Consider the following 16,242-nt stretch of genomic DNA (forward strand, 5'->3'; position numbering starts at 1 on the left):
GGCCCACAGCGCAATACCGTATGACATTATACTGTGAAAGTAACTGAAATATACTAAACGAGCCGTATCAACATCGGTAAATAATCTAATTTTTTCATATATCAACGAGGTAACAATTAAACATACCTCCTTGCAAATAATAAAATATAATAAATATATCAGTTATAACATTATTATATTTATCGCTGATGCATTTGTAATGTATCTGTTACGGACAATTTAATAAGTCCGGGCATTATGAATAATGGCCGGTCTGTATTCGTAATGCCTGACTCAATTGGACAATTTAATTAAAACAGCATGATTGATCACTTTTCCCGGTCATTATAATTAATGCCCAGCCTGTAATGACTTACAGAATTTTCATGAAAAGTTAAAAAATATAACGATATCCTTAGTTACCTACTTTTATTTAGATGAAAATATTGCTTAAGAACAATAGTTTAAAAATTAATAAACTGAGAAAAATCAATAGAAATATCTAATAATGAAGGACTTGCAAGAAAGTAATAAAATTTAAAATTATTTATTCCTGCAAGATGAGTCGGGCATTATTGATAATGGCCGGTAAAAGTGATAAATGTTTAAGAAATATTCTCTATGTGATTGTAACCTGTTGTGTTTGCCTTAATAAATAAATAAATAATTGGCCGGTCCTTATTAATAATGCCCAGTTAATCACGTTGCCTGTAACACATCGAAATTTTAAGCGAGGAATGATGAATAAGCCTTACAACAATTTCAATGTACGTAGCTAAGTATCCATTTACTCCCGACTCCTTTTTCATGGACGTCAACATAATATTTCACTAGAAATGCACACTCAGGACACAAAACAATAGTTCTTGTAACATGTAAACGCGAGAAACCTAATCATACACATCCGATGTTTAAAATTTGTACACAAACTTTTTAACTCAATGAAACCGATGTCAGAGTTTGACGAAATTCACACTCATTTTAATTCGGGTAAAATTTTCCCGCGCTCCGAAGGCTCTTTTTCGATTGATCAATGTAAGAAACATTTGTGATATACACAATTATATCGCGTATAGGAGTTTTGGGCGAAGGGACGAAGTACTTCGAGGGGAGCCCGGGCTTAGAAATAGAGACGGCAGTAATATTATTATAGATATTCGATATTTTGAGCGCTCGTTAATGTTTTTGAAAATTAATAAAATATATATTTCGATCAGCGTTCATGATCGCCAGTAAATTTCGATCCAATTAATTTTAACGCAATATTTTATTTTATATTTAATGAACTTACATTTTGCTTAGTAATGTTTAAATTAAAATTAGATTTATACATTTCAACATAATTTATAATATCATTAATAATTGTGTTTCAGTACATTAGCTAGCTATGAAAACAAAATATTCGTATAATACGCGCGCTGTTTATAATCAAAACATAATACAACAGCTGTATAATAATTATCTATAATATCTGCTGCAGATTTCTAGTCAAATGGCAACATGGATGATAAAACAGAAATAAAAACCTCTAATGGGTGCGTTAGGGAGGTACGGTACGGGCTTATACGCATAGGGCGGTAAGGTGTCGGTAAACGTAGCTATAAAACTCGGTACGTCACTACAAGCGAACTTACTTGAAACCAACGGAGCTTCGGAACGCTCGGAGCGTTCAGTCGGTATTCGCGACTACCAGCGGTGAAACGCGTTAGGCGCTAAACGCGGCCGAACCCAAAACTTCGCGCTCATCAATAAACAAACATACCTCCGCCGTGTCTTTCATTACAGAAAGGTCAAACGCCCCGAGGCATGGACTGAATAAGTTCGATTATCAGTAAATATGACGATTAATATCGTCGTAAAAAATAGTTTTACGTTCAAATTCCACAAGCAGTAAGACTTCATCACCGGAATCATCACCGATTAAAGGTATGTTTTTGTTTTTATATATCTATATAAGCGATGCGAAAATTTATTTATTTGCGACTGTTTACAAGTTCTAATTAAATGTGAAAACTTTTTCGAATACTTACCACGAGACGTGAATAAATTTTGTTTCGTTCTATTATTTGCTTTGAAATTGAAATTATATGGTCTTAAATTAAATACGACGTGAATTACAGTACTTTACGAGTCGTTTGTAAAACAGGAATCCGCGTTGGATAACTGTTATTTAGATGTCTAAAACTTTTGGGCGACGGAAAGGACTTCTATAAAGATTATTTAAAATTTAAATTACATTTGTTTTAAATATTTGAATGTTATTTTAGAATTTATTTCAAATATTTTTTAGATTTGAAAGGATATCTGTAGCGCAATCGTATACATATAATTAAATATAGAAATATAGTTATTAATATACAAATACATTGTTGTTTTTAATAGAAAACTTAAAATAATTTCTGATGCTGCTTTTGCGATACATTATTTTATTACCCGACACACGCTTCGCGAACTTTTATTCTAAATATATTTTCATAAAATTAATCATTTCATATTGAATAATCCGTCGTTTTTAGAAATAAACATGTTCAAATGTCCTCATTTGTATATTATGTAAAATAAATTAAATTTTAACGTAAATTTGCAACGGCATTTTAGGTGTCTTATTTAAATATTTACGCTAAATATTTTGAATAAGTGCTTAATTGTAGCCACGTATTCATTTAAAACGTTTTATGTTCATTATTAATTTCAGTCGAGTGTCGTGAGTATTTTTTATATAAGGTAATATTTAAGGCGCTAAATAAGGCTGGCTTTGTAGCAAACTTCCACGAGGAGTAGCATCGTTAATCAACAGCCTGTAAATTTCCCACTGCTGGGCAAAGGCCTTCTCTCCCTTTGAGGAGAAGGTTTGGAACATATTCCACCACACTATTCCAATGCCCATTGGTCGAGTACACATGTGGCAGAATTTCTAAAAAATTAGACACATGCAGGTGTCCTCACGATGTTTTCCTTCACCGTCAAAACACGAGAGAGAGAGAGAATTATAAACACTTAAGCACATAAAATATTCAGTTGTGGTTGCCTGGGTTTGAACCCGCAATCGTCGGTTAAGATGCACGCGGTCTAACCGCTGGGCTTTCGGCATCATTATTTACACGCAAAGAAGTTTCAAATATTAAAAAGTTTCAATATATTCGAATAACAAAATGTAAGCGTGTACGTTCTATATAGATAATATCAACAAGCTTAAATCTTCATAGAACGAGACCATTTGATTCATTTTTTCTCGATACGAAAGCGCAAATGCAAGAAAATATTTGTCCATTCGATTTAATTTCATTTATTGAAAAATATGTCTTATAAACAAACGATTAGAGCTTATTTTCGTTGAATCGTTATAGAAACAATGAAATATACATTGCGGCGCATAACGGACATTAGTTAGTAAGGTATAAAAACAATAAATTCACAATATATTGACAACATTTTTTATTTTCAACACAAATATTGGAAAATTTCCAGGAGTTCCAGAGTTTCTTTGCACAAAGACTTTTACCGCTAATCTTTTAGCACATGAGGTTCTTAAATATATCAACAGCTGCTTTGCGCTTAACTGTGCTTAATGTTAGAACAATACTGTACTGTATACCAAAATTTAATCTGGCTGTTTCATGCGCAGTGGGTTGATCCAGTTTTTTATGTTATGTGAGGGGTCTGGGAAATGTGTCATTGCTACCGTAAAAATATAAATCATTCCAAATACAACCAATGTGCTAACCAAAGGGGATTTAGATGATCACAAGGTTGGCGGTACATTCACATGTAATATTATTGTTTTGTTCCGGTTTCAAAATTGAGAAATGAAACTGTACTGTAAAAGACCTGTTGGTCTACTGATATGCCAAGGTTTGGTACTAGAATTTTACGATCGATCCTACCCAGAGGGGCTTCTACAATGACCTACAAACAAATGATTATAAATTATCTTTAAAAATTTCTCATAAATGACGCCAACTCGAAAAAAAAATTCGAACTGGTCTGTTATATACTAAAGCTGAGACGGCCCAGTGGTTTGAACTCGTGCATCTTAACCGATGATTTCGTGTCCAAATCCAGGCAAGCACCACTTATATATATCTGCTTAATTTGCGTTTATAATTCATCTCGTGCTCGGCGGTGAAGGATAACATCGTGAGGAAACGTGCATGTGGCTAATTTCATCAAAATTTTGCCACATGTGCATTCCACCAAACCGCATTGGAACATCGAGGTGGAAAATGTTCCAAACCTTCTCCTTAATGGGATAGGCCTAGCAGTGGGAAATGTACAGGCTGTTACTTTACTTTTATACTAAAATTTGTAATGAAACAAAGCCTAATATTATGTATTATAATATTTTAAATAGTAGTGGTAGCGCGCGTCTTTGATCACATTTTAGTTGTTAGTTGTCTACACCTTGTTTCAAGCCAATACACTAAGCAGACTGATATAGTTCTTATTAATAGTATTAGTAAAGATTACTATTGATATTAAAGTTTGATCGTCCGTTCGTTTCTTACATTCAAGATACAACTATAGCGGTTTCCAATCGAAGAGGGAATAAACGTAAACAAGCCTTAGATTTACGTTTTCCTGCGATATGCTAATAGCTCCACTATTAGTGTAAACAGTTCTTGAATTATATATCTAAATATATAATAAAATTGGAGTGTCTGTTTGTAATATTAAAATAGCCCTTTTTACTGAATATATGTATAAACGGTACATATACAAAAAAAAACATTTTTAACAATTTTTGTCTGTCTGGCGATGTGTCTGTCGATTTTGACGGTACTTTCACTGGCAGATAACTTATATGATAAGGAGTAACTAGACAGCTATAGTATGTTTTTTTTTTAATTCAAACCGCGTGCAAAGTCGGGAACAGCTAGTCTTTATTTAAAATACATAACGATTTCATTTAACAACATATAACTAATTCAGTTTACTCTCAAACTTACTAGTTACGTTATCAGCTCCTTCGACATTGAAAATGTAATTTTTTCGTAATTCCATAATGACTACTATAGATTATTCAAGCTCGCTAGTGCTATCGCGTCGATTCGATGTTAAATGTTTATCGTTCTTCTGGGTGAAATAGACAATAAATATGGGGTATTAACCTTTATACTATAAGAACCACGAATTCGTGTTTATTTAAATTTAACAAAAAAATATTGGTGTTGTAAGTTACTCCTCATTATAGCTCTATATCTAGCAGTAAAAGTACCATCAAAATCGTTCCAGCATTTTCAGAGATTAGCCGGAACAAACAATAAAAAATGTTTTTTTGGTATGTGTGGCAATATGCATTTAGTGAAAAGCGGTTATTTTAACATAACAAACAGACACTTCAATTTTACTATTTATATATGTATAGCTGACGAATATATGCCTGAAATTATTGACACGAATTGCGTATTTTTATAGACATAGCTTATTATGTCAACGTTGTCGGAGCTGAATGTCGGTCCGGGCGCTTTTCAGACGACTGCTTCGAAAACAATAACAGGCATACAAAAACTTTGTACGTCAAATTGTTAGCCGTTCACGATGCTTAAAGAATAATCTGGTCCAGTGTTTTGTTTAGATATTTTATTCTGTTTACACGATTATTCAAATATTTTTGGATAATGGGAGCATGGTTAACGAACTACGAATGAAAAGCAAGACGTTTTTATAATGGTGTTGTTCTCTTGGCTTTTGATTATATCCCGATGGAATTGAGTGGAAAATGGAATTGAACAAGTATCTAAACTTGGAGCTGAGTGGAATAAGTTGAATCAATTCCTTAACGTGCTTTACGAGGCACGATGTCGATCAATTTCTGGGCTCCATGTTGCTATTGAGAATTCCTCAATAAATGAAGCCAATTTTTTTGTCTTATATGGTCCCTTGGTTTATGGATTTAAAGCTTGGAAGCTACTAAATGAACGAGGCATTTATGTCGGGCTGATAAAAACAATAGTATCAATTTTTCTTATTATTTTCTATAAATATACTCACAAATTTGTTTATTTACCCGTGTAAAGTCAGAACAGTTAGCTAGTATATACACAACGGTTCAACCTAACGACTCCGTAACACGCGAACTTTTATAAAGATTTTTTGTAAGTGCCTATACATTTTTAGCAATACGTATTACATATTAATAGAAAAAATATGTTCCAAACCATCTCCTCAAAGAGAGAGGCTTTAGCCGAGCTATGGGAAATTTACAGGCTGCTCTTGATGTTGTTGTTGTATTACATATTACATCTAAAGTAATACATTTTGAACGGTCGACTAAGATGAGAGCGTCTTCCTTTGAGGACAAAGTTTGAAGAAAATTTGACCACGCTGCTTCACCCGCATTACGCATCGTGCTACATGTGTATCAAACACATGTAGCAGAATTTCGTTGAAATTAGACACAAATTAAGCACATGAAAATTCAATTGTGCTTGCTGGAGTTTGAACCCGCAATTATCTGTTAAGTTGTACGCGTTCTAACCACTGGGCCATCTCAGCTTCATGAATATAATACTAGCCTATGGAACTATTCTAACCAAACTATTAACGATACACAAAATATTTACATGAGAATAGTTCTGTCCGTTGCGTTTTCACGGCTAAACCACTGAACCAATGCTGATTACATTTAGTGTGGCGTCTAGTGTGGGCAGATGAACGTGGGTTTCATCCCAACGAATGCATGCTACTTTTTAACCCATCAAGAGTCAATTTGTAGAATATGACATGTATGCAAGCTCTTGAATTATATTCAATTAAAGTTAACAATAAAGCATTTATAATTGGTCAATATTTCAACTCTAACAGCGTTTCGGAAGGTAGATTCCTTTTACAAAGAAACACAAGAAACTCGTATAGCTTTTCTTTTATATAAGCATTTTATAACTAGGTTAGTTCTATAGATACATATATCTATACTTATTCAATACATGTGTGTAACTAATTTGACAAAAAAAAACTGTTGAGTTTCTTTCGCCGGTTCTTCTCAGGTCAGGGTGTTATCAATAAGTAACTGTAATGCTTCTTCATTGAATAAAATAATTTGAGTTTGAGTTTACAGTTAATATACAATCGGTTCTGTGATTACATTCGAGCCTAAATGTAAACGTTTTTTTAAAAGTGTTATTTTAATGAATAATAAGACTAACTATTAAAATATTTTTTTTTATTAAATGGTCAATTGGTTACATTTATCCCGAACGAAACATACCGCAGACAATTCTGCGGTTTTTTTTATGGTATAGGTTGGCGGACGAGCATCTGGGCCACCTGATGGTAAGAGATCAACATCACCCATAGATAATGGAGCTGTTAAAAATATTAACTATTCCTTACATCGTCAATGTGCCACCAACCATAGGAACTAAGATGTTATGTCCCTTGTGCTTGTAATTACACTCACCCTTCAAACCGGAACACAATAATACTGAGTACTGTTATTTGGCGGTAAAATAACTGATGAGTGGGTGGTACCTACCCAGACGGGCTTGCACAAAGCCCTCTCACCAAATATCATCAAAGTACATCTAGTATCATATATTTTATGCAACGCTTGTGTTAGAAACAATGCTAAACAAATTATCCTTTTGTTATAAAAACATAACACGGTGCTGATTCAATTATTTTATATAAAATGCACTTTGAGTTATTGCATAGACGCCGGCGTTGTTTTAACTTTGTTTGTGATTAATCTAAATATAACACACACACATATAATGTAACAGCCCGTAAATGATCGTTCGACTAAGACGAGAGAGGAATCTTCCTTTGAGGAAAAAGTTTGAAGAATATTCCATCACGCTGCTCCAATGCGGATTCGTGCTACATGTGTACCCAACACATGTAGCAGAATTTCGTTGAAATTAGACACATGCAATTTCCTAACGCTTCATGCGAAATACAAATTAAGCACATGAAAATTCAATTGTGTTTGCTTGAATTTGTACCCGCAATCATCTGTTAAGTCGCACGCGTTCTGACCACTGGGCCATCTCAGTTTCATGAATATAAAACTATGCGACGTAACTATTCTAACCAAATTATTAACGATACACAAAATAATTATAGATTATCCAAGCTTTATGTCTAATATTAATCAACTCTACGAATTTTTTATACAGCGTTTTAGAGAGAGTTAGAGATGAAGAAATAAAAAAAAAAACAATAAAATTAAGACGGATATACTTTAACTACTCAAAATACCTCTTCATGTAGATCAACAAAATATAGTTGGTCTTCGATAACCGCAAACTATTATGGAAGAGAGATTCTGTGTTGACCAATTTATGGTTTTATTTACAGATCGGACCAGAGATAGGTTTATGCATTTCATAAACTGTCTCCCTACTTGAATTACTGTCTGTAAAATATTTTACTTTCTCTCCATAACGATATATTTTTAAGCTTTAATTTAGCTCAGGTAAATTGTAATCATTTTACCTGAGCTAAATATTATAGGTGGCTCTTTAGGTTGTAGCTTTAGTTATTTATCTTATAATCGCTAGATTTCTGTATGTCCCAGTGTATGCTTAGATGTTTAAAGTTACGCAACGGATTTTGATGCGGTTTTTTTAATAGATACAGTGATGCAAGAGAAATACAGATAATAAATTTATGTACTACAGTATTGTAAAGCTTAAAAAAAGACAACAAAAAGGCGGACCTTTTGATGGTATATATTTATCTCTTAGGGATAACCCACAATAACCATTTTTTGTCCTTTACGGGGAATAATGGCTTATTTTCGAAACGGTTTTAATCCTTATCTAATTAAGTACCTTAAACTTGTATTTATTTAAAAGTACTAAGTAAAGTCAGTCTGTAAATTACCCACTGCTGGGCTAAGGCCTCCTCTACATTAAGGAGAGGGTTTGTAACATATTCTACCACGCTGTTCCAATGCGGGTTGGTGGAATGCACATGTGGTAGAATTTCGATTAAATTAGACACATGCAGGTTTTCTCACGATGTTTCCTTCACCGCTGAGCTCGAAATGAGAGAATTATAAACACAAATTAATCACATGTATATATAGTGGTGCTTGCCTGGGTTTGAATCCGAAATCATCGATTAAGAACCACGCGTTCTAACCACTGGGCCATCTCAGCTCATGTATTTAAGGTTGTATTTAAACTAATATTTTAAAATATATTACAGATTTAACATAGCTGTTTGCATTGTCTAATGAGTGAAAGGCTATGAACGTTGAATATGAAGACATTCTATAGTAAACTTAGTATCAAACAGTGTTGCCAGTTTATTAATAAAGAAAATTATATGATATAAATTTAATGTATACATATGGCGCCCAGGAACTCACTCCAGTAAAGCTTATTATAGTTTTGGACGACTGTTTTTAAGCGTCGCTTAATTAGTTTCTGAAATTAACAAAACATACAGAGAAATAAATGTTATCTTTTTATAAAATAAATAATTAACGCAGCGTATTTGACGTCTGATGTGATAATACAAAAGTTATTTTTATTACGAATTACTTTAAATAAGAGAGGTACGCAATAAAATTGTTATTTATTGATGTATCAATTTGTTGCAGTAAATTAACAATGTAATTTTTAAATGATATTTATGAATGTTTAATGTATTTTGTAATATACGAATTTCAGAATAATCTATACATATAATAAAATTGGAGTATCTGTGTATAATATTAAACTATCCCTTTTTTACATAATGTTTACACTTTATATATACCAAAATAACATTTTTTTACAATTTTTGTCCGGCTAATCCCTGGAATGGCTGGACCAATTTGACGGCACTTTCACTCATATAATAGGGAGTAACTTAGGCTACAATAATATTTTTTCTTTGTTAAATTCAAACGCGTACAAGGTCGCGAGTATAGCTAGTACATAATATTACTGTAACGTGAAACTCGAATAACAAAAGTGTCCAATGTCCGGCTAATGTAATAGCTGACTCGATGCAATGCGATGCGAACGCTGGCGTGAGCATGCATTACAGGTAAATATTTTTACTCATACGTCATATTAAAAATATTACATAGAAATTTCATTATACCGAGATTATCGTTGTTATACATCACCATAAGTATGAAAATAAATGATTTAGACATGTCGGGACAATCACCCTCAATTCAATAAAAAAATATATTTGTGCTCAATTTTAAACTTATGTTTTTATTATTTTTTATATAATTTCACTTTAAAAATTGTTTAATTTATATTTTAAATAATATTCTAATGCACGATAAGACTGCCCGTAAATAGAAAGATTTTTGCATTGATAATTTTGAAATGTAATTTATTTTTTTGTATGTGATTTTGATATGATATATTTTGATATGATATCTTATTGGTTGTCCTATTGAAAATAAAATAAAATATCGTCTGCGCAAATGACTGCGCAAATAAATATTTAAAATTAGCCGTCGTATCCTGATATATTGAATATATTCGAATATGGAAATGGAATAAATTATTTAATCGCATATTCGTGGTGGAGCGAATACGGCTTTGATTTGTTTTATTAATACCACAAAAAGCTCTTTCCATCCTTTTTAGTACTAAGTAAGGCTTTAAAACGAAGCTTATTTCAAATCCCGTAACATTTCCTCATTTATTTATAATTTATCATTTCAATATATAGTGTAACTAGCGATAGCCCCGGCTTCGTATTGGCGTTATTTATTATTAAAGAAAATGATTGAGTATTTTACAATTGGATTCATGATTAGTATATATAATAATATATATCTATCATATATACATATATATAAGTCTACTACACTTTGCACGGTCTTTAACATCAACCTGCTTAATCACGACACCCAATTGTCGCTTTTTTGGGCGTATATATCGTAATACATATAATAAAATTGGAGTGTCTGTTTGTAATATTAAAACAGCCATTTTTCCTCAATGTATATGTATGTATACGCGGTACATATATCAAAATCCCATTTTGTACAACTTTTTTCTGTCTGTCTATTTGTTGCGGCTAATCTCTAGAACCGCTGGACCGATTTTGACAGGACTTTCAGACAGATACCTGATTTAATAAGGAGTAACTTAGGCTAAAATAATTTATTTATTTTTGTTAAATTCAAACCCGTACAAGGTCGCGGGCACAGCATAAAGATGTACAGTTTGTTTCTTTGTAGGTATATATATGCAATATGTCAACAAAAATAATTTGTGTTGAAATATTTTCCTGGTAATGTAATTTGAGATTAGCATAATTGTATTACAGTTTCTTTCCATCGAATATATTAAATAAAATGAAGTTTCGTATAATATTATTGAATTTAAAAACGCTGTTAAATATTAGACGATATTGAAATACGGACGGCAGAAACTAAATAGTAAACGGACGTCGATATCCATTCATTGAAAATTCATATTCCACTTTATATATAGAACTGGCAAAATAGATAGACTATAAATGACGAGTCAGGAATGCTTGGGCCGATTCGAATTGACTATTGAATTTGACAGTTAAAGTCTTGAAATATATTTAACCCAAATAACTTAAAATATTTTCAGTAAACTAGCTTAACTGTTATAATCGACTCTCGATAAGTCTGCTTTGTGTTTTATTGAAGCATTAGCCTGTAAATTTCCCACTGCTGGGCTAAGGCTCTCCGCTCCCTTCGAGGAAAGCCTCTACCATGGCGGTATGGTGGAATACACATGTGGCAGAATTTCGATAAAATTAGACAAATGCTGGTTTCCTCATGCTGTTTTCTTCTCCGAGCAGGAGATGAATACATACACAAATTAAGCATATGAATTTTCAGTGGTGCCAGCCTGGGTTTGAACCCGCAATCAACGGTTAAGATGCGCGCGTTCTAACCACTGGGCCAATCGACTCTCATTTATTGAAAATATGTTACATATTTAACTCGTATCGTAAATTATAAAATCTACCTATTGCGGTATTCCCATAACAATAGCCAAAGCATTACGAGTTGAGAATCGAGAATATATCAGCGACGCTCTTCGCTCTCGTAGCAATTTTAAATATCAGAGCGAGACAGATATATATTAAGAAGGACATGTTATGTGCTAACACTATTTTACAAAAGCTCGAATGCGGAAAAGTCGATTGTCAGTATGGAAAATAATGAACTCGACTATGTATTACCATTATAGAATGACCCAAGCCTTTGTAATATACTTATGTATGTATGTATGGATTATGGATATTAGAAAATGGTTAATTAGTTGATCGGCTCACTAATCAGCATCCAGTGTAGTCGGAATCTTAAGGGGAGATAAGAACTTTGTTCAGCATTGGGTAATTTAGATGTTCCTTAAATTTTGTTTACCCTTTATCATCATTATGCATAATTAATCCCGTCATGTTGTGCATGCACCCTTAGGGTTATAATCTGTTCGATACTATTAATCTTTAAGAAATATTCTCTATGTGATTTTTAATCCCTATGTATTCTTAGATCATTAAAATTACACAATTTCGATGCGTTTTCATTAATAGATAGATACAACAACAACAACAACAACAGCCTGTAATTTCCCACTGCTGGGCTAAAGGCCTCCTCTCCCTTTAAGGAGAAGGTTTGGAACATATTCCACCACGGTGTTCCAATGCGGGTTGGTGGAATACACATGTGGTAGAATTTCTATGAAATTTGTCACATGCAGGTTTCCTCACGATGTTTTCCTTCACCGCTGAGCACGAGATGAATTATAAAGACAAATTAAGCACATGAATCAGTGGTGCTTGCCTGGGTTTGAACCCGCAATCATCGGTTAAGATGCACGCGTTCTAACCACTGGGAAAAATCTGTAGTATATTTAGTATCAGCATTGCATCCGAAGCTGGATCGGGTCTATTTGATATTAAAATAATAATATATTTTAATGATATTCAAAGTTTACTTTATTAATAATGAGTTTTACGAGTACTCTTGTGTTGCCAACATCAATAATAACTCTTATTGTACTATTAATAATACGTAATTATGTTTTAATTTAAAACTTGACAGTCTAATCAATCGTTGTATTGTATATAATTATTTTTTATTAATTAATTCAGCAGTAAATACAACAATCAAAATATGCTCTGTATCGGTGTTGTGCAGTAAAATTGCTGCGTTAAAAATAATAGGTTTTATTAAACACTTTTTAATCTGTGTATTTACTAAATGTTTAATAAAAAATTGTTTCTTGTAAGACATATTGGTAATGAGTAAATAATGAATATCTTTTGACCTTTAATGTGTAATCCAACTTACAATTGACCGGTGCGGCGTGATTCCTCTCTGTAGAATATGTTTTGTTGCGTTTTCACTGCAGTTCGCTAATTGTATGTTTGTACATTGTAATTCATATGTATGTTATTTTTTACAATTAAATACATTTTATAAATGTATGTTGTATTTATAGAACCTTTTGTTTCCAACATGCTTAACACAACAAACAAAGTATGTGTAATAACGTAGCACGAAAAAGTATGTAATTTTAACGAACATTGACTAAATTGACTTTTTATTTATTTACATAAATAGTTTCGTTAGAAATTATTACATAATTAACATGTCTACATATGTACAGTCGGGGTGAGAAAGGTTCTTCATCTTAAGATCTATTTTCGTGTGCTCAGTACGAGTAATAACCTGCTTTACATACTGTCATATTGCGTCGCAATGATTTTATGTTAAGATTCAAAAGGTAATAAGAGTTTAAGACTTGATAAAGGAATTAATTTGAAAACGCGTGAAGGTTTTCTTACTCTGACTGTATACATGTCATATGTATATATGTCATACATGCATTGGACCGGCGTGGTTGAATACATGCTCTTATTCTTCTCCTCAAAGGGAGAAGAGGCCTCTTACCCCAGCAGTGGAAAATTTACAGGCTGTTACTGTTATGTATTATTATGTGTTACATTGTAATGTCACCAAATTCAAATAAAATATCTTAAAATTACAGAAACAATTTGAGCAATTTTATAGTTTTATTTAAAATCTTCATTACATAGTATAAAACAAAGTCGCTAACTGCTGTCTGCCCGTTTGTATGATTAGATCTTTAAAATCACGCAACGGATTTTGATGCGGTTTTTTTTAAGAGACAAAGTTATTCGCGAGAGCTAGATATTTGTATGTTATAGACAATACAGAAAAGAAACACTGATTATTTTAGAAGTTTCTAATGTGATGTGGTAAATGAACAAATTCTGTAGTATATTAAATTTAGTTATAAGTATTGCACTCGTGCGAAGTCTGGTTGGTTCGCTAGTACATACATACATAATTTAAATCATCGTGGTCTCACTATTTTATTAAATACTTTTATACCATCCACGTTTATCAACCAATGTGATATAAATCAGTGGATAGGAAAATTTACTCAAAGATTGCAATGCTGGTGTTATTTTTCATCTCAGATTGTCAACTTATTTAACGTGAGAAGTCGTTTAAGACAATTGTAATACGTTATGTATAATATGAGACTTCGGACAAGTAGCGAGATGCACCGACCAGCGATGGACTCTCAAAAGGAAAAAGAATTGTGGGCAGACCACAAATACGGTGGAGAGACGATAAAGAAGAAACCACTGGGAAAGACTGGATAAAATTAGCACAGAATAGGAAAATAATGGAAAGAATTGAAGGAGGCCTATACCTTACTAGTATTAAAAAAAAACAGAAATAATTACAAGACAACACTAAAATACATAAAGGTATTTTCTTTTATAAAATATATTAACATTATAGAAAATAAAAAAGGCATTATTATTATTATGTGTAATATAAGACCTCGGTCTGGCACGATGAAAATATATCGTACAGTCATGTTACAAGTTAAATTATATTTCCTTGGCATTCAGACGCTACCCAAACATTTCTATCATTTATGACATTAGCACGGATATATTTACCCGATTGGGGAGTGTAGGCGAAATGGGAATTGGTCTGCCTTACTTGTTACCCCTTAAATTAGACATCTAAGTCTAAATAATGAATTACATGTGCCGAGAACATTTCAAAATGAAGGTAGGTTTAATAAAGCTAATCCCACAATTTGTTTTGCTGACTGATGTCAACTTAAATCTTGTCAAGATAACTCGGACCATATTTGACGTGACGAAGGATAGTACAGTAGATTATATTTTAGTATCAAGTATTATATTTTAAACTAGCTGTGCCCTCGATCTTGCACGCGTCTGTATATACCAAAAAAAAATTTATCGTAGCCTAAGTTAGTCCCTATTATATCAGTTATCTGACAATGAAAGTCCCGTCAAAATTGGTCTAGCCGTTCCAGAAATTAGCCGGAACAAACAGACAGACCGACAAAAATTGAACAAAATGTTATTTTGGAATATGTACCGTGTATATAAATATAAATACATATCCATTGAGCAATATAGGGCTATTTTAATATTATAAACAGACACTCCAATTTTATTATATGTAAGTATCTTTAATTTTAATTTTATTATCTCTATATATTAAAAAAACTTCATAATAAACATGATGATTTTAATTTTTGCAAGTTGTTATAAAAGTCACTAGAATTTCCAAAATCAGTTTTATTGTTTTCTCTGACACAGTTTAATCTGTATTGAAAAGGGAGTATGTCCCGTTTCTTATGCATTATGATTCATAATGATAATTCTGAGACCAACCACGTTATGTTGATATGAATACTTCTTGCTTAACAATAAGTAGCGAAAAATTTGTTATTAGAGTAAAATGTGAATTGCTATTATTTAACAAAAAATTTTGTGCACAGATCTTTCGATTAGGCCTTGCTTTCTGAGATCGACTGATTTTAATGTTTATCTTCTTAAAACCTACAGGTATTATAGATCCGATTCACCTCTAAGATCAGTATTTATTACAATATACGTTAAAATTAATTAAAATTCTCTCTTTCTTATATTTGACGTTGAAAATGGAATCTGCAGTTTTTATCAGCGCGACAAAATATATATTTATACAAAACAATTGGAGCCATGCCGTAGACAGAAGTTAATCTTCTTAAATGGCTATGTAAGCTTGTAGGGACACTGCATTCATAATCTCTTCGTACTAAGCCATACTTAGTACTGATATTACAAGCAATTAAAATATTTTGTACTAATTACGTACTTTTAAGAGCCTAGGTTCTTCCTTGTTAAGTTCAAGGAACCTAAACTTCATACTTTCATTACTTACATTTAAGATAAATTTACTTTGCGAGCCGAGATGGCCCAGTGGTTGGGACGCGTACCCCTTTGATAATTGCGGGCTCAAACCCAGGTACCGTT

At 32.5% G+C, this 16,242-nt stretch overlaps 1 protein-coding gene across 2 annotated transcripts in view; it reads left to right on the plus strand.

Moving 5' to 3' along the window:
- Positions 1-1,666: 1,666 nt before the first annotated feature.
- LOC124542927 overlaps positions 1,667-16,242 on the plus strand; it is a 232,060-nt gene continuing 217,484 nt past the window's right edge. For both annotated transcript variants that reach the window (XM_047120870.1, XM_047120871.1), the window contains exon 1: positions 1,667-1,905. The gene's annotated coding sequence lies outside the window, so the exon portion shown is untranslated. The remainder of the gene's footprint in view (positions 1,906-16,242) is intronic.

Source organism: Vanessa cardui, chromosome Z, assembly GCF_905220365.1.
Source record: "Vanessa cardui chromosome Z, ilVanCard2.1, whole genome shotgun sequence".
NCBI lineage: Eukaryota > Metazoa > Arthropoda > Insecta > Lepidoptera > Nymphalidae > Vanessa > Vanessa cardui.